The following is a 21,658-nucleotide window of genomic DNA, read 5'->3' as shown; positions in this document are numbered from 1 at the left end:
GGGGGATTTTCCACGTGTAAAATCATCATTGGCTAGAGTAAACACGTGTCATCTCACCGTTGGGACAAATGTCATCCACTCATTGGACCGAAGGCTCCTATGATACATCGACACGTGGCACGGCCCAACAGAGGCCCATTCCTGTGAAAAGGCCGGCCTGTTTGACTAGGTCAAAAGGTGGCGGGCCGGCCCACAGAAAGCCTGTTAACGGCTTGTTCGCATATAGCCCATTTACAGCCCGCTAACACAGTGCCCGTTATGGCCTGTCCAAATTAGGACCAGTAGTGTTATCTGGGCCGTCCAATATGATTCTAGCCCGTTTTAACTTCCGGCCCATGTATGGCCCATGACGTCTTTCGGCCCATATGGGGCCCTTGGTAACTCTTGGCCCATTAACGACCCGTGGTGAAACTAGCCCGTAATGAACAGTATATCACTTTATACCCATTAACGGCCCATTAATCCATTGGGCCGATTCCAACCCATGTTATCTTTCGGCCTTCTCAGGGCCCATTTATTCTTGGGCTCATTTCCAGCATTCGGTTACTTACGACCGTTACTGTCATTTTCTGCCTATAGGCCAAATTTAGCCCGTTGTTACAGTCGGCCCGTTTGTGGCCCGTTAATATGTTGGGCCGATTCCAGCCCATGTTATCTTTCAGCCTTCTCAGGGCCCATTTATTCTTGGGCTCATTTCCAGCATTCGGTTACTTACGGCCCGTTACTGACATTTTCTTCTTGTGGGCCAAATTCAGCCCGTTGTTATAGTCGGCCCGTTTGTGGTTCGTTAATACGTTGGGCCTTTTTCATAGTGTCATCAAATACGGCCTATTAACGACGGCCCGTTGTGGTTGGCCCATGAACAGACGATTCCAACTCTAGCCCGTTTACGGCCTTAATGCGGTCTGTTATTGGCCCATGTTTGCCCGATCGATCATACGGCCCATATAAGGCCCATTGATGATACAGCCCGTAGAAGGCCCATTGTGCCTATGGCCCGTAGAAGGCCCATTGTTTCTACGGCCGGTAGGAGGCTTAGTGTCACTACAGTAAATATGTAGCCCATCGTAATTGTGGCCTACTTTTAAAAGAACCGCACTGACTACAAGCAAACAAATAAACAATACAACAAGGAAATAAATAAGCAAGCAACTTACGCTAGGCTATCACGGCTATTACACATATTACATCCACTGGGCATCGAAGTTCGCCACCAGGGCAAATATAGGGAACAAAGTAGCATATAAACGCCGCAGCAAAACAAGTCCAGAACTGAAACCACTTCAGAAGAGCTCAAGAAACAATATCCTGGGTACCCATAATGCTGGCAAATGCTTAGCAAGCTTATTAACTTTCTCTTGTTTGGCGCTTAAATCCTCCAGCGCTTGCTGTTGCACAAGAAAGTACGCATCTGATTTCTGCAGGGACTTCCTTAGTCCTTCGACTTCTTACCGCAGCACAGTTGACTGATGCCTTTCAGCTTGTAGCTGAGATTGAAGAAGCCAAAGTGATTCAGGCAGCAAGTTCAAAGAGCTTGTGCCAATGGTACTGGCTAGTAACTCAAACACTACATCAATGCAGGACTGTGGGGTTTTCTCACTGTCTACAAGATCATTTTTATCACCTTTCTTGGAGACCAACGGGGTTGTCTCACTATCTTGAACCTGATGTGCATTACTTTCTCTACCATTGCATAGTGGGGTGCTCTTCTCCAATATTCTGTTTGCATACTACAAGAGAAACAAGCAGACACATCACAGGTTTAACTTGTAGTATACGAAACTCATTTTGGTAAATTGGTTCAGTAGTAAGGTGGACAGGATAACAACATGAAACAAACATATATATATGCACTATGGTCACTGTATTGTACATATCATTCTAGTTTATGTTGCCTAATCAAGATAGAGACACATTTCAACTCATATATTTTTAAGACACAATAGCATAGATAGAATATAAGTGTGAGAAACTACACAACATTGGCAACACTTGTAATGTGCATCACGTGAGAACGTAACTGTTTATACAACTTAAACTGAAATCAACATAGAGAAAGAAGTTAGAACAACAATCAAGTTAAAGAAATAGGTTTAAGACATACCTGTTGCACCATTGGAGTTTCTATTGGATCCTTCAAATTCGGAAGTAGTTCGTATGAGTAAATACAGTGATGCAACAACAAAGGAGTATGGACCATAGATACGGAATCTGACTTGAGAACAGTTGCTCTTTTGCTTTAAACGTGGAGTTTGGGTTCGCTGTGGTGGTCTTTGTGCTTTGGGCACTGCAATAGCTTTATAAACTGCTCGTGTGGGGGTACTCTGTGGTGGACATGGTGCTTTGTCAACTAGAAGTGGCTTACTATCCGCTGGGGTTGCGGTTAGATGGGTTGTAGCTGGTTCTCGGCCCAACGGTGTAAGTGTGCAATCTGGAAGAGTCTCGATTATGTGTGGTGGGGCTAGTTTATGGGCCAGTACAACCATGGTTCTATCTGCATAGACGGGTAGCACTGTCTTTTGTGAAGAACGGGTTTTTGCTCCCTTAGATACTGCCATCACCCCCTCCAATTCAAATGGTTGATAAACAAGAAAATAAATTGAACGTACAGACATTGTATGATAGACAGATGTGGTAATTCACATATATGTTGTCTAACCAAACAGGACAGCATGACACAATTTCACATATATGATGCCTAACTAAATAGGATAGCATGACACAATTTCAGATATATGATGGATAACTTAACAGGATATAATGGCATAATTGAACATATGATGAGTATCTAAACAGGATGACATGAAAAAACTATATGATGTCTTTCTAAAATAGGTTGGGATGAAATAATTCACATACATGTTGTCTAAGTATACAGGATGGCATGATATAATTGACATAATTGATTCATATACTAAGCAGCTAGCACTCGCATGTATGATCTCTAAACTAAGCAGATGGAATTCAATATTGTGCATATGATGTCTAAACTAAGCAATGCAAGACACCATATGCATCATATGAGAAATATAAACATTGCAACTTAGAGCATACACCTCAGGTGGGATATAGGACTGGTCATCTGTCTCTGAATCCTCCTCTGAGGAGCTCCCTGTAACCATCGAGACATATGCTTCAACAGGTACCATTGCCTGCTCTGAAGACCTTGTTTTCACTCCAGATTTTTCCATAACCGGCTCAAATGGCTGATACACATTAAGAGTAGTTCAATATACACAGATTGTCGACAAATGGAATACGTAATGAAAAAAAGATGGCATGAGATAATTCACATATATGATGCCTGGCTACATGGCGGTGCATAATTCACATACATGATAACTTGCTGAAAAACATGGCATTGCATAATTCACATATCTGATATAGGAAGCAAATAGGAGGCATTCACACCAAGCATGTCTAATCTAAGCAGATGGCATGGCAATGCAAGACAACATATGCATGATATGAGCAATATAACCCTGCCAAGTTAGAGCATGCAACTCGGGGGGGGGGGGGAGGCAATATAACTCTGAGGAGCTATCTGTAACCAGCAAGAAATCTGCATCGACAGGTAGCACTGACTGCTCAGAAGACCTTGTTTTCATGACCGACTCAAATGGCTGATGCACAGGAAGAGTAAATGAATGTATAAACATTGTTGACAAATGGAATACATTATGGAAAAAAATATGGAACGATACAATTCACATATATGATGACTGGCTAAACAGGATGGCATTGCATGATTCCCGTATATGATGCCTGGCTAAAGAAGATGGCATTGCATAATTCCCATATACTCCCTCCGTTCCTAAATATTTGTCTTTTTAGAGATTTCAAATGGACTACCACATATGAATGTATATAGACATATTTTAGAGTGTAGATTCACTCATTTTGTTCCGTATGTAGTCTCTTGTTGAAATCTCTAAAAAGACAATAAAAGACAAATATTTAGGAATGGTGGGAGTATAATATAGAAACCAAACAGGTGGCATTCACACAAAGCAAATCTAAATTAAGCTGATGACACATGAGATGTATAATGTAAGCAATGCGAGGCACCATATGCATGATATGACCAACATCAGCATGACAGGTTAGAGCAAACACCTCAGCTGGTAAACAGGCATTGTCGGCTCCTTGTGAATCCCCGTCTGAACAGTTATCTTCCTCTAGAATACAATCTGGAAATGCAGGAGGGGGGGCACTTCGCCCACCATGGAGCGGCGTCTGCATGACATTATATTCCCACGCAACGGTCTTCTCTTTTTCTCTACATGTTTAGTACGATTGTGTACAATATCTGACATGCATAATAAAAAAATAGTTAGATTTTGTCAGGCCTAAGGGGTGCATGGAAAATTCAAGAATGATGGTAGCAAACGAGTGGATGGATCCAAAACTAATGATAGCAGGTAGATTATAGTTTCATTTTAAAAAGATAGACAATGGATCATCTATTGTTTGTTGCCCACCCAACATGAACCACATAGAAGACCCTAGATGAACCAGAGATTAGATAGATACTATTCGTTGCTACCTCGATATGAGACCCACGGGCATTTTAAAACTCAAGTTTGAATGATAAAGTAGCAGGTAATAATAACCGATGTATAACGTAAGCAAACACAAAAGACTGCGACCTCTCTTCCGGAACTGTGTAGTCCTCAGGTTCATCTGCTTAGTCGATGATGGTAATGCAGTTGGCATGGCTACCGGCAACGGGGAAGATGATCTGAGGCGGCGAAAGAAAATCTGCATGGGGGATCTCTGCTGCAGTGAACGCTTCTGGCAATGGTGCACCTCAGGTGGGGTGGATGACGGCACGACAGGAGTAGGACATAACACACAGAGTTTTCTTTGACGCCTATCTGAAAATGAAGTAAATCTGTAAGGGCCCCTTAGAATTGGAGGATTCTATAAACGCAGGGACAGGAAAAACACAGGAATAGGATAGGAATGCACGTGCAAAACAGAGCATTTGCAAACATAGGATTTCAGTCAACCTGGGTGTTTGGTTCACATGAATTGGAAGAACACAGGAATGGAGAAACGTGGTTAAATTAAAGTCAAACCACGTGAAAACGAAAAAATAAGAATCTTATTTTGACAGCAATGCAATTAGTTATGTTCTTCATGCATATTAATTTGAAAAGGACGTCCAAGTGAATATTAAAATTCCTACATTTTTTCTTCAAAAGAGACACCAAAGGAAAAAATCCTCCAGTTTTGCTTTGCTCCACTCCTTCTAACCAAATGCATGAATAGTAGTTCCATAGCAAAGGATCCCTGAGGGATCAACATGAATGCAGAGTAACAAAGTGATGCGACGAGTGTACAACCTCTTTGGCATAGCCTTGTGGACCTCAGCATCATTGGGTTGGACGTAGACGATGGTGATGCTGGTGTGGCTGTCGAAGGCAGGGAAGAAGATCCGAGGCCTCTGGAACCGGCGCTGAGGGTACAGCTCCGCTGTGATGGACGGTTCCGTTGTTGGAGCAGCTCTGGTGAGGTGTACGGCGGCGAGGCTGAAGCAGGACAAGACAGACAATGTTAATCTAAAGTTGGACTCTAATATCATCTGCAATAGATGATGTAAAATACATCACCAAAAAGTGCTAGATGTAAAACGCATCAGCCGCGCCACGGCCGCTCTGACAGATGCTGTAAGTTCTGTTCACTCTGAACTTAACTGAAGAAACTAAACTTTACAGTCAAAACTGAATTTTACTGTCGAAACTGATTGAACTAGTAGCAGAGCATTGCAATAGATGTTTAGGGTGTTTGAGCACTAGTAGCAGAGAAGCAGTGATCTAAATCAACAGACGCTCGAGCAGGGAATGCACTAGTAGAGACCAAGTCGTGTAGTAGCACCGCGAGCGAGTGCTAAAGCAGCAACTCCTGTAGCTGCCGGAGGTTGTGCAGCAGCAGCAGCAGCGCGAGCGAGAGAAAGAGCAGAGCAGTAGCGCGAAGGAAAACAAGAGCAGTGCAGCAGCGCGACCAACAGCCAGAACAGAGCCGCAGCATGAGCGAGAGCCGGAGCAACTGCATCTAGTGCCAGTGTGGAAGTCGCCGCCGAGGAAGCAACGACATGGGGGAGAGACGTCGTGGATGATGTGGCCGGCGACGGCGCCGTCGATGGAGACCTAACATGGCTGCTCAGTATCGAGCACCGGCAGCCCCCATGAGATTGAATAAAAGATAAAATGCAACGATGAGTGCAGAACCTCCTTGGTGGCGCCGAGTTGGCCTCGGCTTCATCGAAAGAATTGGTGAGGGTGCTACGGTTCTGGTGGGGAAGGTCAAGACGGTGCTGTAGGGATTGAGGTGGCGCGATAGACGAGGCGAACATCGAGGCAGCTCCTTGGAGGTCGAGGACGGGGCGGATGATCCGGCGGGACGACGAGATCGACGACGAATCCTCATCCGGTGCGGTGGATGAGGGACGGCGAGCTATTGCAGTGGACGACATAGTCGGTGAAGAGTCTCTGGCTGGGTTGCGGTCGTGAGGCCGACGGAGGAGCGTGGGGTTTCGCGGGTTTTGGCGGCCTCGGTGTACAAATGGGAGGGACGAAGGGGATGGGAGGGGGAGCCAAGCTTAGGGAAGCGCTTGTCCGAAATGTAGGGTAAGTTACCGGCGTACCCCCGCTGGTTTTGACACCACGACATGGAGCTTCATTTCCGGCTGGGGGGTAGAAGGGGATTTCGCGTGTCTGGGCTGCGGGACCGATTTCGGATGAGGAGGGAGTTTTCGCGCGCGTCGAAATTTCAGGATAGCAAGGCGCGGTGTGGGTTGAAGAGGCGGGGGTTTCAAAGCAGGTGAGACAAAAGATACTCGATCTTGAAAAATTCGGAACAAGGTGCGGATTCCTTGTTCGGCAGAACAAACATAACGTGTAAAAATATCATACAAGACACAAGAGAGTCATGTCCCCTTTTACTATATTGCTATAAATGCCATTGAAAAAACTACAAGAAAAATGTAAAAAAAATATGGAGAACAAGATTACCATGTATAGTACCAAATCGATTCGCACTTCCCTCAACAACAACAAAAAGCAAATCAATTCCCGCCAAAAGAAAGAGTAATGTCCCTTTTTATATGATTACAAATGCCAGGATCTCGAATTTCAATTTTTGAATCCACGTTATGTTGAATTCGAATATATTGTTAGGTGATCTTGCGGTTTATAATTGATGTAGTCGTACATTTTGATCTTCCATCATATATGAACATTTTACTCCACCATGTGAACATATATATTGTCGTCTACCATATAGACTAAATTTGAATCAATTTTCCTTATTTGAATACGATTATTGTCCAGTTATACAATAATTTAAATATTATATTGATAACAAACCATGCATATAGCAGTAATCATATTTCACTATGCACTACATGTACCATACGATCTCCAATTCAAATATTTGTATCCATTTTATGTTGAATTCAAATCATAGCACATTGGTCTAGGTATCGAGATGTTCGAGATATCTAAACCCTGATTTCATATGTATAATTTTTGGCTGAATTGGGACAAGTTTTGGTATAAGCTTTTTGCAAAACTGGAGATTCTCTCAACAAGCCTCGTGGTTCCGAGAGGGAACGTGTCACCTTTGTGTGTGAAACGATATACGCTGCCTCCCCCCTGATTTTCTTTACAGGGGCAACATAGAACTATATGAGTGCCCTGTTAAATTTTGGAATTATTTCGGATTCGTTTGGCCTTTTATACATTAATAGAGTTTCTAGACTTTTAATGTGCATAACCCAAATTTGAACTGCAGGCACATGCTCTGGTGCACCAAAGTTGGTTGAAAAATTACATGTGTGTCCTTGGTTGAGTTTCTAGGTCCCATGGAAGAAATGAGAATGAAATTCGAACATCTGGGCGTCGTGACTCGGCCTAGAACATCGAGAAATTTAGATTCTAAATTCATGTAAATCCAAAACTCGCTTGGAAATCATGAAACTTGGCATGGTGTCATGTCATGGCACTAACATGTTGTGGTAAAAAATTGGGCCGATTTGGAACAAGTTTTGGTATACGGGCCGTTTGGATTATGCCCACACCAACCCGACCAAAACGACGACATGCCAAAATTTTGGCGAAGGAAATAGCCGCCGTGAACTCGCCCACACGCTAGTGCGGAATTAGAATGGCTGGCCAAAAAAGTTGGTTGTGAGCCAAAAACTTGGCTGCGATCCAAACACTGGCCCAACCTGTGGTCAACGACCAAAAATTTGGAAGGGCAGCATGGGTCTACCATCCAAACAGCCCCATAAGCTTCTTGCAAACCGAAGCTTCTCTCAAGAAAGCTCATGGTTTTAAGAGGGAACGTGCCACCTTTGAGTGTGAAACGATATACGCTGCCCCCTTGAGTTTCTTTAAAAAGGCAACATAGAACTACATGAGTGCCCTGTTAAATTTTGGAATTATTTCGGGTTCGTTTGTCGTTTTTACACATTAATTGAGTTTCTGGTCATTTAATGTGCATAAGTCAAATTTTAACTACAAGCACATGCTCTCGTGCACCAAAGTTGGTTGAAAAATCACATGTGTGTCCTCGTGTGAATTTCTAGGTCCCGTGCAAGAAATGAGAATAAAATTCAAACATCTGGGCAACGTGGCTCGACCAAGAACATTGAGAAACTTGGTTTTAAAATTCTTGTAAATCCAGAACATGTTTGAAAATCATGAACCTTGGCATGGTGTCATGTCATGGTACTACCATGTTGTGGTAAAAAAATTGGCCGAATAGGAACAAATTTTGGTATAAGCTTCTTGCAAACCGAAGCTTCTCTCAAGAAGGCTCGTGGTTCTGAGAGGGAACGTGCCACCTTTGAGTGCAAAACAATATACGCTGTCCCCCTTGAGTTTATTTACAAAGGCAACATAGAACTACATGAGCGCCCTGTTAAATTCTGGAATTATTTCGGGTTTGGCCTTTTTTTATACATTAATTGAGTTACTGATCATTTAATGTGCATAATTCAAATTTGAACTACAAGCACATGCTCACGTGCACCAAAGTTGGTTGAAAAATCACATTATGTCCTCGGGTGAATTTCTAGGTCCCATGCAAGAAATGGGAATAAAATTCAAACATCTAGGCATCATGGCTCAATCGAGAACATTGAGAAACTTGGTTTTAAAATCATGAAAGTTGGCATGGTGTCATGCCATGGTAGTACCATGCTGTTGTAAAAAAATGGTCGAATAGGAACAAATTTTGGTATAAGCTTTTTGCAAACCGGAGCTTCTCTCAAGAACGCTTGTGGTTCTCAGAGGGAACATGTCACCTTTGTGTGCATAATTCAAATTTGAAATACAAGCACACGCTCCAGTGCACCAAAGTTGGTTGAAAAATCACATGTGTGCCCTCGTGTAAATTTCTAGGTTCCATGCAAGAAATGGGAATGCAATTTAAAATTCTGGGCGGCGTGGCTGGGCTGGAAACATTGAGAAACTTAGTTTTTTAATTCCTGTAAATCCAAAACACGCATGAAAAAAATGAAACTTGGCTTGGTGCCATGACATGGCAACAACATGTTGTGGTAATTTTGCAGTCCAATTTGCAAAGGTGCACACATTAACAATCAACAAAGTCATTTTGGAACAAGTGCAGTCACGTTACGATCAGAAACACAAGTATTATTGAAACCATGGGTGTTCTATTTAGTACCATTTACGTGCCTCCACGCATACCCTTTTTTTATTAGCTAGGAGGCACCATGCAGGGTAGCTATCTAAGTATGAGAGGCGTGCGATCAGACCCCTGCGCGTGCTTATCGGGAGGAGAGCCCTTTGACCTCCATTTGCTATCCACCTCTCTCCCAAGGTCTCCATTAATGGTGCCCGAGCCTTTGTTTAATGGCGTGGCTATGTCTCACTCGACTGAGACTTAAGAGAGAACAAAGGAAATCTGAAAGCGCGGATCTTGATGTAAGATCCGACGGACCTATATAGCATCTACTGCGACTTATAGCAAGACTAATGAATATACAAGGACGACGATAGTGGATAATAATTGTCTTAGATAATTAGGAAGCTAATTAAAGAAGCCACATGCGGCTACGCCCGAAATACACAAGGGTAAAAGAAGAAGGAAGACACGGATCTGGCTCGCTGGTCTCTACTTTCTTGATGCATTGCTGCAGGCCGTGGGAACTAGTCTCCGCGGCGAGCGGCGATGAGCTCTTTCGTGTCCTTAAGACGCTGGTTGAGAGCATCCAGGGATTCCTCCACCAGCCTTTGGCGCTCGATGCGGAGCATATCATTCTCATCCATAAGTTTCTTGACGATGACGTCGTTCCTCTTCAATAGGGCACTGGTCTCCTCCTGCTGGTCTACACTTCGGACGATCTTCGCCCTCAGCAGGTCGCGCTCGGCCCGAAGCCTCTCATTGCCCTACCTTAGTTGCCGGATGACGCTGGTAGCCTATTCAAACAAGGCTTTCATGTTGTCATGCAACCTCGCCCAGCCAGAGATCTGATCCATCTGGCTATGGACGATCGCATGCATGCGCCTGTAAGAGTCGTCGCCTGCCCACGAGACATTTTCCCAGGCCACCGCGGCGCGGCGGGACATCTCTGGTGCATTTGCGGTGCGGCGGGACATCTCTGCTGCATCCGTGACACGGCCGGACCAATCTGCTGCATTGACGGCGCGGCGGGACCTCTGTGCTGCTTCAGTGGCACGACAGGACCTCTGTGTTGCTACTTCCGTGCGGCGGGACATGTTGGCTGCTTTCGCAGCGAGGTGGGACATCTCTTGTACTTCCGCTTCCATGCTCGCCTCTCCGTGGTGGTAATCTCTCGACCCAGAACTCACGCTGGCCATGGCAGATGCAACGGAAGGATGCTGAATGACTTGTTTGTTTTTGTGGATGAGGAGTTGAGGAGGAATGTGTAGTCATCTTGGCATAGTATTTATAACCAAGTACTAATACGCTCCTAAGTGGGAAACCGCTTAGGTTGTGATCGGTGTGAACAGGTTTGCAATTCAATATAGCATGGTAGTAGTAGTATAATTTGGAATGTGACGAGACGCAAGCTCAAAATTTATTGACGGTTCTAGTTTCGAAGTGCGGCACTATAACCGGATGGCGTAACGTGGGCACGTGTTCTCGGCCGTGGTGTAGCATATGCCATGCTAGTTCTTTTTCTACTAATGTGTATGTGCAATAACTGGCACCGTCATATACATATCTTACGGTTAATGGGGCGTTCGACACGAATAGCCGCATGGTGAGCTACATGATAGTCTTTTTTTCAGACGCATTAAACCTATCTCTCGGGACTTCTCGCACGCAGCATCGTGCCACCCACATACACTTGTACTCTGAGTTTAGTACGTTATACTGGAAGAGAAGAAGTGCATGCACGCACTCGTCCTCTCACACACACATCTGTTTTTTCTCGAAAAGGAGGATGATGACCCCCGTCCTGTGCATCTGGGAGGTCACACACGCATCTGTATCTACGAATTGTAGTGTTCTCAACCATCCTCTCACACAAGTATTTCCGGACGGAGGAGTACTACTCTACTTGACTTCCATTTGTCCAAAAATGGATGTACCTATATACTAAAACATGTCTAGATACATCTATATTTTGACAAATGGAATGCATGTATTGTGGAACGGAGGGAGTGCTTGTCTACATACATCTCCTTTTATCCATTTTGATGACAAGTAGTACTTCTTACCCAAAGGAACTTTATATCCAACAGACACAAAATATCCGTTTGACTGTTGGAAATTACTGATCTGATGTCGAAGTAATTGCTGCATCACCACCAAAACCCACCATTTCTCAAGCTAAAGTAGACCGAGCTAATCCCTATATTACCATATTACTAAGATAAATAGAAGGCACTGTAGAAACATTTAGGACGTGAGCTTGTCAATCTGAATGTGGAGGGACACCAGCTTAGCCTCGGCAAGCAGCTTGGGCGGATTGTGAAGAAGGTCAGCTCCTGCACGGCGACGTCATCGGGATCCTTGCTGCTTGTCACCTCCATTTCCACATTGACGGCGCCGGTCGTGCCTTTGGGCTCCCCTGGTGGGCCGTTCGCCCACAGCTTGGCCACGTAGTGCGGTAATGGGGACGCCCCCGCTCTGATGCAGACGGCCAACACGGCGATAGGCATGCCGATGTCGAGCACGCCGCCGACCAAGAAAAACGCGCGGCCGTCCTCCTCCACGAACAGCAAGAGCCATGGCGCCGACAGTGGCACTTGCAGCTGGAGCACCTTGCCGTACTGGATCATGTGCACAGGCATGGGATGCACGGTGCTGACGTGGTGGCAGAGCGCCGGCGGCGGGCCTTCGTAGCCGCAGACGGGCATGGGGCATTTGCAGGGCACGAGCGGACACACGCTCTGGTGATCGGCGAGCTTGTGGTAAGTGACGTAGAGCCCACAGCCTTCGTGCAGGCACTCCACCCTCAATGACGAAAGGACGGCGTCCATGACCGTGTTCCGCACATCAAAGCCACCGCCACGCTCGCACTTCTGGCACTGCCGCTGGTTCCCGGAGTACTCAACGCGGTAGTTCGCGTAGGCCAGGTGCCCTCCCTTGCACTGCAGAAATCAGTCGAACAACACATCAATCAAGAAACCTGCACCTTGCTCGATCAGCCGAACGGACAAGGTGTATTCGAACCTCATACACTGGAGGCATCAAGGGGCAGAGGCACAAGGGGCAGTGGAGCACGGTGAGGTCCATCGAGACCTTAGAGAGCTCCATCATCGGGTCCTATTTCGTCTGCATGATCTCGCCCTCCTCGTGCACAACCATCACTCGCTTTAGGGCCGGGGCATTACAAAGCTTTACTGTCACATATTTATACTACTTCAAGGTGCATTAAATCAAGACATGCAAGTATCAAAAGGTGAGTCACGGCATGCATGCATGTGTTGTAATTAATGCAACGGTAAATGTAAATTATTCAAATACTACCTCCGTCCTAGTTTATTGATCCCCTTTGTAGTTTGTGCCAAATTTTGACCAAATATTTAACTAACAAAATGTTAATGCATGTCAACAAAAATTATATCGTTGGATTCGTATTTGAACATAGTTTTCAATGATGTAATTTCTAGTGACATGCATGAATATTTTGCTAGTTAAACTCATGGTCAAAATTTGGCACAAAATACAATAAGGACTAATAAACCAGGACGGAGGTAGTATATCGAGTGTAGTGCTTTGATGTGTCGCGTCAACTCGTACATCAACGAGAAGTTTGATTATCTCTCCTCGCGGACTTAACTGCACCTGCCTTTGGCTGTATGACAGGTTGGTCACCCACCTGTCGGGCCCACCTGTCATACACGCAAAGGCAAGAGCGTCCCTCCCTCGCCCATGAGCGTGGTGGCTGGCAAGACCAGGAGAAGGTTTTGCTACACGCTCTCCCTCCTGCACGTGGTGGACATGCAACGGTTCAATCGATGTCAGATGGCCAGAAGCGTACTGTAGTACTCCTCCAGTACAGTAGTACTCCATCATTGTTCGACTTCCCTAAGAGGCGAAGAGCCAAGCGCAGCCTGGATGCTTGTGTGGCAGTTTCATGTGTAGAGTAGTCTAGGATAGTGTGTACCGTGCATGTAAGCTTAAAATCGTTGGGGTCGGCTCCATGCTATGTGGCCGTCTCGAAGTTTAATTTTTTTAAATAGTCTTCTGGCCCTACCTGTCATCCTGGTGATTGTAGTTTGCACGCTCATCTGGTCAAGACAGGAATATATATTTTAATTTGTGGTGGATAAATGTTAGAGGTTGCAGCAAATATATTGTACACCGCGGGTCTTTCAGCCAAGTTTAGAGGAAAGCATGTGGGGCCAGTGCTATGATGTGTCGTGTCAACTCGTACAACAAGGAGAATCTTAATTTTACTACTACACGCCTTCTCCTTCGCCCATGCACGCGGTTGCTCGCAAACGAGGATGTGGCTTTTGCTTATAGTACTACAACAAGCTATCCCTCCCGCTCGCGGTGGACGGACATGCAGCAGTGGATTCGACACTGTAGAAGTAGTAGTAGTAACATCTTTGTTCGTCTTCTCGAAGCAGCGAAGAGCCAAGCGCAACCCAAATGTGGTAGTTGCGAACATTGGAGCACGCGTATAGCCAGGCTCTTGCATGAGACAAGATTGCTATGTGAGCACACTATTGTACTAGTACGTACTACTACTTGCTAGTATAGCCCTGTAAACCAGAAAGGAATATTTGCCTTTCTAGGGATTTTAACAAGTGACTAGACTACACCGAGACGGAGTACATATGGAGCAAAATGAGTGAATCTGCACCATAAATAAATACGTAGTTCTCTCATTTTCCTCTCCGACGTGCATACTATTGAGTATACTGACTAGTCTCTTTTTGACACGCATTCATGTTTTTTGACACAGTACAGACGCAAGCGCTCATATACACGCGCATACAGTCACCCCTATGAACGCACACATGCACACCCTACCCCTATGAGCACCTCCGAAAGACTAAGCCGACACTATCATCTTGAAATTTACAAAGTCACCATAGGCACCTCATCATCGACGGGAATGGGTGCCACGCGAACGTCTCCTGACATGCGATAGACGGGAGTGGTAGTCGCCTCCATAGGTGCTTGAAATGCCAAGGAGGGAGCGGGTAGCGGCTCTCGAGATGTTGAACAGTCAATCATGCATCCTCAATTACATGAAGAGGGAATTAATTGGAGAAGCAATAGAGCCAGCACGATGTGAATGCAACAGAGTTTGGACTCTCATATAAAGGCGTCCCACCACTCCAATCCATCTACTCCTAAGTCTCTGCGCAACACTGCTCACTCCAATCCAAGACTAAGTGACCAGAAGCCACAAGCACCTATGGAGGCGATGGAAGCGAGCGGCAGTCGGCTGTGCCAAATCATCCAAGGCTCCGGCCTGTGGCCCCGCACTGCGCAGCATTTCCAGACGGTGTTGGCGACCGCCGGCATTGTAGCCCTTGCTGACGCCGGCTTCGCCTCTCACATGGACGACATGATGGTCAACTCCATCTGCAAGTTCACCGTCGTAAAGAAGCACATGGACGAGCTTGTTGTACTATTCTAGCCCACGCGGCCAGGCTCCTCATTGCCTACCACCCTCATCGGCCTCCATGGTGACAAACTCTTTCAAGCCCTGGTGGCCCTGCAGGTGCCAGAGGTCGCGACGAACAATGTGCACCTCGAGGCCGTGCTCGCCGTGCAGCGCCTCACCATGCAAGAAACCGTCGACCTGCACATCCACGTCTATGAGGAAATCGTCTATATAGGCCACTACAAGGCAAGCGAGGACGGAAAGACGTTGGCCTTCTTCCAGCGGATGGAATCTTTGGACGCCATTGTTCAGAAGCACGTCGACCTGGCCACGAAAGCCGCTACTACTTAGGCACCATTCGGCGGGCCCGCGCCCTGAGTCGAGGAGGTGGACGTCATTGACGGATGCATTTCTTGTTCTTGCCTCCTGTAACCAGCACTGCATCGCCTCATGGCCTTAATGTTTTATTAGTATAGTACTACCTCTGTTCCCAAATATAAGTCTTTCTAAAGATTCCAGCAAGTGACTGCTACATATGGAGCAAAATGAGTGAATCTACACTCTAAACTATGTCTACATACATCTGTATGCTGTATTTCATTTGAAATAGTATCTAAAAGGCTTATATTTAGGAAACGGAGGGAGTATATGGCATTTTTATTCCAGTCGTAACGTTTTCACTGTGAGGTGGGGCCGTAGTTGAGCAAACCCACCCCGCCCACCGGGTGTCAGCCGAGTTTACAATTAGAAGAGAGAAACGACGGAGGAGAGCTAGCTGTAGCACAGACGCTGTTGTCAGATGGGATTTGTGTTGATAGAATAGGAGTGCTGAGCACTCGTACCTCTTTTTTTAGGGAAAAAATAGTCGTATGTCTAGTACCACTAGTTGGGTGCGTGCGACCTATAGCTGTCATCACTTTAGGTCTCCTTTTCGAACCGCAGCTACGCTTCATAGTACATATTTTTTCACGCATTTATCCTCCTATATGTACTCCTAGGCTATTTCCACGTTCTCCCATTCGCCCACATGTGGGACATAGAGCATCTAGGTTGTAGTGCATGCACGACTCAGAGCATATGCCGGGGTACTTTACATTTAAAACCTCAAGAATTACATGCAACCCCCCCCCCCCCCCCCGCGGAAGAATAAATAGATAAATGAATTACTACATGAAACCGGATTATTTTCGTAGAAATCGGAGCATGTGCATTAAATTTTGGACATAACACGTTTATAAAAAATGACCGGACCTAAACCAGTCTAAGGGCCTCTTTTATTTTTCCCGCAAAAAAGGGCCTCTTTGATTTGCAGGATACTGAAAACACAGGAATGGGAAAGTATGATGGCGATGAACCGAGACGAGGAGAACTCTAACTCAGTTAGAGGTTAGAGTTAGATTCTAACCCTGAACTAACTCCAAACCAAAGAGGTGTATGGATGGCAGGGTTAGATTGACAATAAATGTTCTTTCTCAATCATTTGACTACTTTGGACCCTATTTCCTACCGGATTTGGTGTGGCCGGCTCTTGTGTGGCCTCCTCCCGCTCACAATTGACATAAACGAACCATCTTTACAAATCAAGCATGCAAAACATGATAATTTTTTACTTTGTTCATACAAATGAGATATCCCACTTAAACATACAAGTCGTCAATCAAGCTTCACAAAAAAACACTCCATGAAACAAAGCATGAGCTAACTCATCACGGAAGTCATTCACGATAGGGAGGGAGCCCGGAGCCCCTCACGCACCGAGGGAGGAGCTTGTCATCGTCGCTCTAGAGGAAGGCTCTGTAGAGCCCAAGCCCCGGGAACCCCTCTGACACCAGCCCTTGCGAGTTGAGGTCGACACCTGCATGGGTAGCAGGGCCGCTTGTCGCCGACTGGGAACTTAATCTTTGGGCCTCTAGAAATAATGCAAGCCATAAACTAAAATACCTAGAAAGGTGAACTGAATCTTTGGGCCTCTAGAAATAACGCAAGCCTGAAACTGAAATACCTAGAAAGGTGAACTGAATCTTTGGGCCTCTAGAAATAATGCAAGCCTGAAACTGAAATACCTAGAAAGGTAAACTGAATCTTTGGGCCTCTAGAAAGACTTATTACCTCCTCAAGCAGCATCAACAAATTCCATGCATGCACCACAAATCTATACCAAGTTTGATCAGGATCTACTTTTCCAAATAAAATTAGCCCTAGAGCAAGCAATAACAATGATATGGTTGCGAGACAGAGAAGGAACGAACAAACTCACCCCTCTCGCGACCTCCCTGGTAGATGCACCGCCGCCGCGCACGACCCAAGAAGAAAAACGACCGGTGAAGGGGGAGCGGGGCGACCTTCGAAGGCTGGAGGGAGAGGGCGGCGGAGGCCGAAAGGAGAGGGCAGCCGGAGGAGAGAGAGGGCGAGCGACGCTTGGGCGGGCGGCCCTATGGGGAATAGAGAGGAGTCGTGCAAGAGGGGGGAGGGGGCCAATCTGGTGTGGGCAGGGGAGATTTTTTTTAGTTCTCTTTTAGTGGCCCTGAGGATAACTAACCCAATTAGAACCTCTCCACCGGGCTAGTTTTTTTAGCTGGGTTAGAGCAAACTAGCTCAAACTAACCCCTCATGTTTCGATAATTTGAGGCTATTTCAACCCAAACTAGCTCTTACTCAGGGATCCAAACAAAGAGGAGTAGTACTATACATGCTACAGTGTGGACCGTAGCACATTGTTTTTTATGGCCATATCACCACATTGTTTTCTACTGCTGGTTCACTGGGCTACGGTGGTTCGCACTGCTAGTTCACTGGGCTGCCGTGGTTCGCACTCCTCCGACCTGAGTAGTACTAGTAGTATATACCGCATCATTCTTTGCTCCTTCTTACTACTACGTATTTCGCCGACATGTGGGAGAGCCAGCATCCGGCTCGAACCACGGCAGCCCAGTGAACTAGCAGTGCGAACCACGGTAGCCCAGTGAACTAGCAGTGCGAACCACGGTAACCACGGCAGCCCAGTGAACTAGAAAGTGGCCTTGCTCTACTGCCCCAGCTCCCAACGTTTCTGCATGTGCATCTTTTTCTACTTCCATCAGCTCTTCCAAATCCACCTAAATTTTTAGTATTATTAGAGGTAAAGCTACTTCATGCATTTGAATCTAGGACTTGGTTCAAACAACGAAGAAAGGGGGAAAATCGTAGCATGAATCTAGGACTTGATTCAAAGAGGAAATAACAGGGGGAAGTAGTAGAGACCGGGTACGGTCTCTTGGTTGAAAAGGGAAATAATGGGAAAACTCAGTACAATCTAGATAAGGAACAGATCTATTATTGGTTAAAAAATGGATAGAAAGTGGCGGCTGGTGGACAAGTCAACAGAGTATGTCCAGGATTAGATTTGCTGCCCTGACATAGTAAAAGGTCTCCAGGATTAGATTTGCTGCCCTCAGATAGTAAAAGGCCTCCAAGATTAGATTTGCTGCCCTCTCATAGGAAAAGTTCTCCAGGATTAGATTTGCTTCCCTCACAGAGCATGAACAAACTCGGCATCACCACTTTATGCCTCTTTGTAGGTACATTGTGCTCATGCGTCCACTGTCGCGTGTCCTTATACCAACCTTTTGCTGTTGTTAATGTAAGGGTGCATGTAAAATGAAGCGATCACACTGTTACCTTAAGGACATGTCTAACTAGTGTTATTGTTAATCTAATGCCTCTAGTGATATGATGCAATTAAATTGTGTTAACAAATGGTACTCCTGCTATTTTCCCAAGTATGATAAGTAAGTTGCTTCTTTACGTTGCTGAGTGACCTGGTGTCCCCATGGTCCCATGCCCTTAAACCAACTCTTTAACTGTTGTTGATTTACTGTATCTGGTAAACAAGCATGCCACCATTAAAGTAATCACATATTTGACGAATGTCATAGTTGATCGTAATGCTTCCGGTAACATGAAGCATTGCTGACGTTTTAAAATTTCTACTGTCCTTGCGTGATTTCCATGGACATAATTAATATGCTTCTTTTCATTTTGTGTATGTTTTGTATATTCTTATTGACCAGCAACTGTCTACTTTCTATCTTTTTGTGTAGATAGGGATATCCATTTCACCTGTTGCTATTGTGACCTTTTGGTGAACTGCACAAAACACTTTCTTTTGGAATGAGTGTCTTGTTCAGTTCAACTAAGATATCACGTGGGTAACATCTCTCAATTTTGGTGGAACTGCACAAAATGGTGATTGGAGTTTCCAAAATCTCCATCAAATTCTGCCGGTAATCTCGTACAACATTTTATTAGCTTTTGCAAGATGAGCCGTCACTGTCACCACAATGGCACTTTATTTTAGTGGAACTGCACAAAAGGATAAGCAAATTATAATTGCACCTTACATGAGCAGGACAGCCAACCTCAATGTTGCTGAATTTTAGTGCAACTACTAAAGAAGAACCTGCGAACTCACGAGAGCAAGTACTTCTTGCTAGCTGAATGATGCAATCTTTGCTTCATTTCAGATGAACTTCAGAAAAATGCCCATGAATTGAATCATGGAGCTGGAGCTTGACCTCATCCTAGTGGAGCTGGAGGTTCACCAGATCGAGTCGTGGTGGCATAGAACCCCTCACACCGGTCAATATTGTCCTTTATCAACATAAATGTGCCTTTATCAACATGATTGTGCATTGTCATGCTATGCCAATGTTGTATTTTTTAAATAAAGCTATTATATCGCAATCTTTTCTCGTTTTGGAAATAAAGTTTGCTTCAACTAGTGCCACCATTATAGTAATTTCAAGGGGTGCGTCGAAGACTGACGCATCAGGAACATAGATAGAATTGGTGGCCAAAAGAAAAGGCTAATGTTTGTACAACCATCTCGACGGCTGCTAGAGTCCTAAATCCATGCTCTTTCTTATCTGTGCAAACAGGAATACTCTACTACAAATGTTGTGATGGTCAAGAGCATTCGCCAAGTTCTTGGGTTGTATGACATGGCTAGCCAAGATGGATTTAATCTCGATATTCACTTTATCAAAAGGCTCTAATCGGTTGGTTCTCTCACAAGCTGGGAATAAATGAGATGTGTAGGCATATTTGTTGTAATTATTATTTGAATCTTATTTGTTGGTTCTGAGTCTTGGAAGCTGGGAATCAATGAGATGTGTAGGCATCTTTGTTGTACTTATTATTTGAATCTTATTTGTTGGTTCTGAATCTTGCAAGCTGGAAAACACGGCATGATGATGCAGAGGACATCAACCATAACAAATTGTTCAAACTTGGTAGTATTTTCTGTGTGAAAGTGCGGCAAATGTGTTGATCATGTGTGTCCTTAGAATAATAATTCTAATTGTTGTGCATGTTCATCCTGTGGCACTGATAGAACGAGCCAATGCATTGCTTGTTTTAAGAATACATTTTAATTAAAGCTGATTAAATTGAAGTAAAGTGACCACTAACACTTGTTATTACAGTACCAATACAGACCCACTCATGAACCGACGTGTGTGGCCAGAATAGGTTTCTTAATGAAGGCGTTTGAATGCGCCGAGGGTGCATATTCTGCCGGGCGTGCAGCGGGCGAAGGAGGGGTAGTAACTGTTGTCGCCTATACACACTCAGTTTACTGTTGAATCCAGTTCCCCAAGAGCTGAAAAACGAACTGCTGCTACCGCCTACTCGCTCGTTCACTTGAAGAGACTCTAATGGCGATCCGAGGGGTGAGCCTGCTGGATATGGACTTCGGCAAGGAGTTCACCTTTGAGTTCTCCGTTCAGTCCCATGGCGGCACCAACTTGAATGTGATGTACACCAACGATCCGGACTCGGCGAGGCAGAAGCAGTACCTACAGGATGAGAAAGCACAAGGTCGCGGGACTAGACCTTGTGCCCATCCATTTGTCTCCTGACAGGGACCAGCGGATCGCGGTCGCCCAGGTATGCGTGCAAGACGAGGTTCTCATCTACCACTGTTGTAGGGCCATCAGAGGATCTGGAGCATTCGCCCGTTTCATCGGCAGCGCCGACTACACCTTCGCTACAGTGGAGAGAAGGAAGAACGCGATGATTCGGCCATCTAGTGCAGCAAGCTTGTCGACATCCAGAAGCAATACAAGATCATCAACAACGGGCAGGAGAAGGACTCCGTGGTTGACCTCGCCGAGACCATCATCAACCCCTGCTACGCCAACATGAAAGAAGACAACGATACCAAGGAGCTCCACCGGCCACCCTGCATCCGAACAAGTCAACCCTCGTACTCCCCTCCGCCCGCGTCTTCCCCCGCTCCGGTTTGTTTGGTCCTCGGTCTCGACGTCGTCCTCCACCTTGGTGCTCTCGCCATGGCGCTGCCGTCTATCGTTCCCAACATGGTCAGCAAAACAAGAGGAATCGGGAGACAACTGTTCGTCGAGAGGCTGACAGTCCTGGGCCCACCAGGTCCATGGCCTAGGTTTTGTTTTAACATGGCAGCCCACGACATGTTTCAATGTTCTTTGGATCAAGCGGCCTCTGGGCCTCCCAACCTAGCTTGTCTATAACATCAGCAGCCCAAGTTATGTTTGTTTTTTCAAGACGACGCACAGCTCAGTTCTTTTT

Source organism: Triticum aestivum, chromosome 5B, assembly GCF_018294505.1.
Source record: "Triticum aestivum cultivar Chinese Spring chromosome 5B, IWGSC CS RefSeq v2.1, whole genome shotgun sequence".
NCBI lineage: Eukaryota > Viridiplantae > Streptophyta > Magnoliopsida > Poales > Poaceae > Triticum > Triticum aestivum.
Note: the sequence above shows the minus strand (reverse complement) of the source record.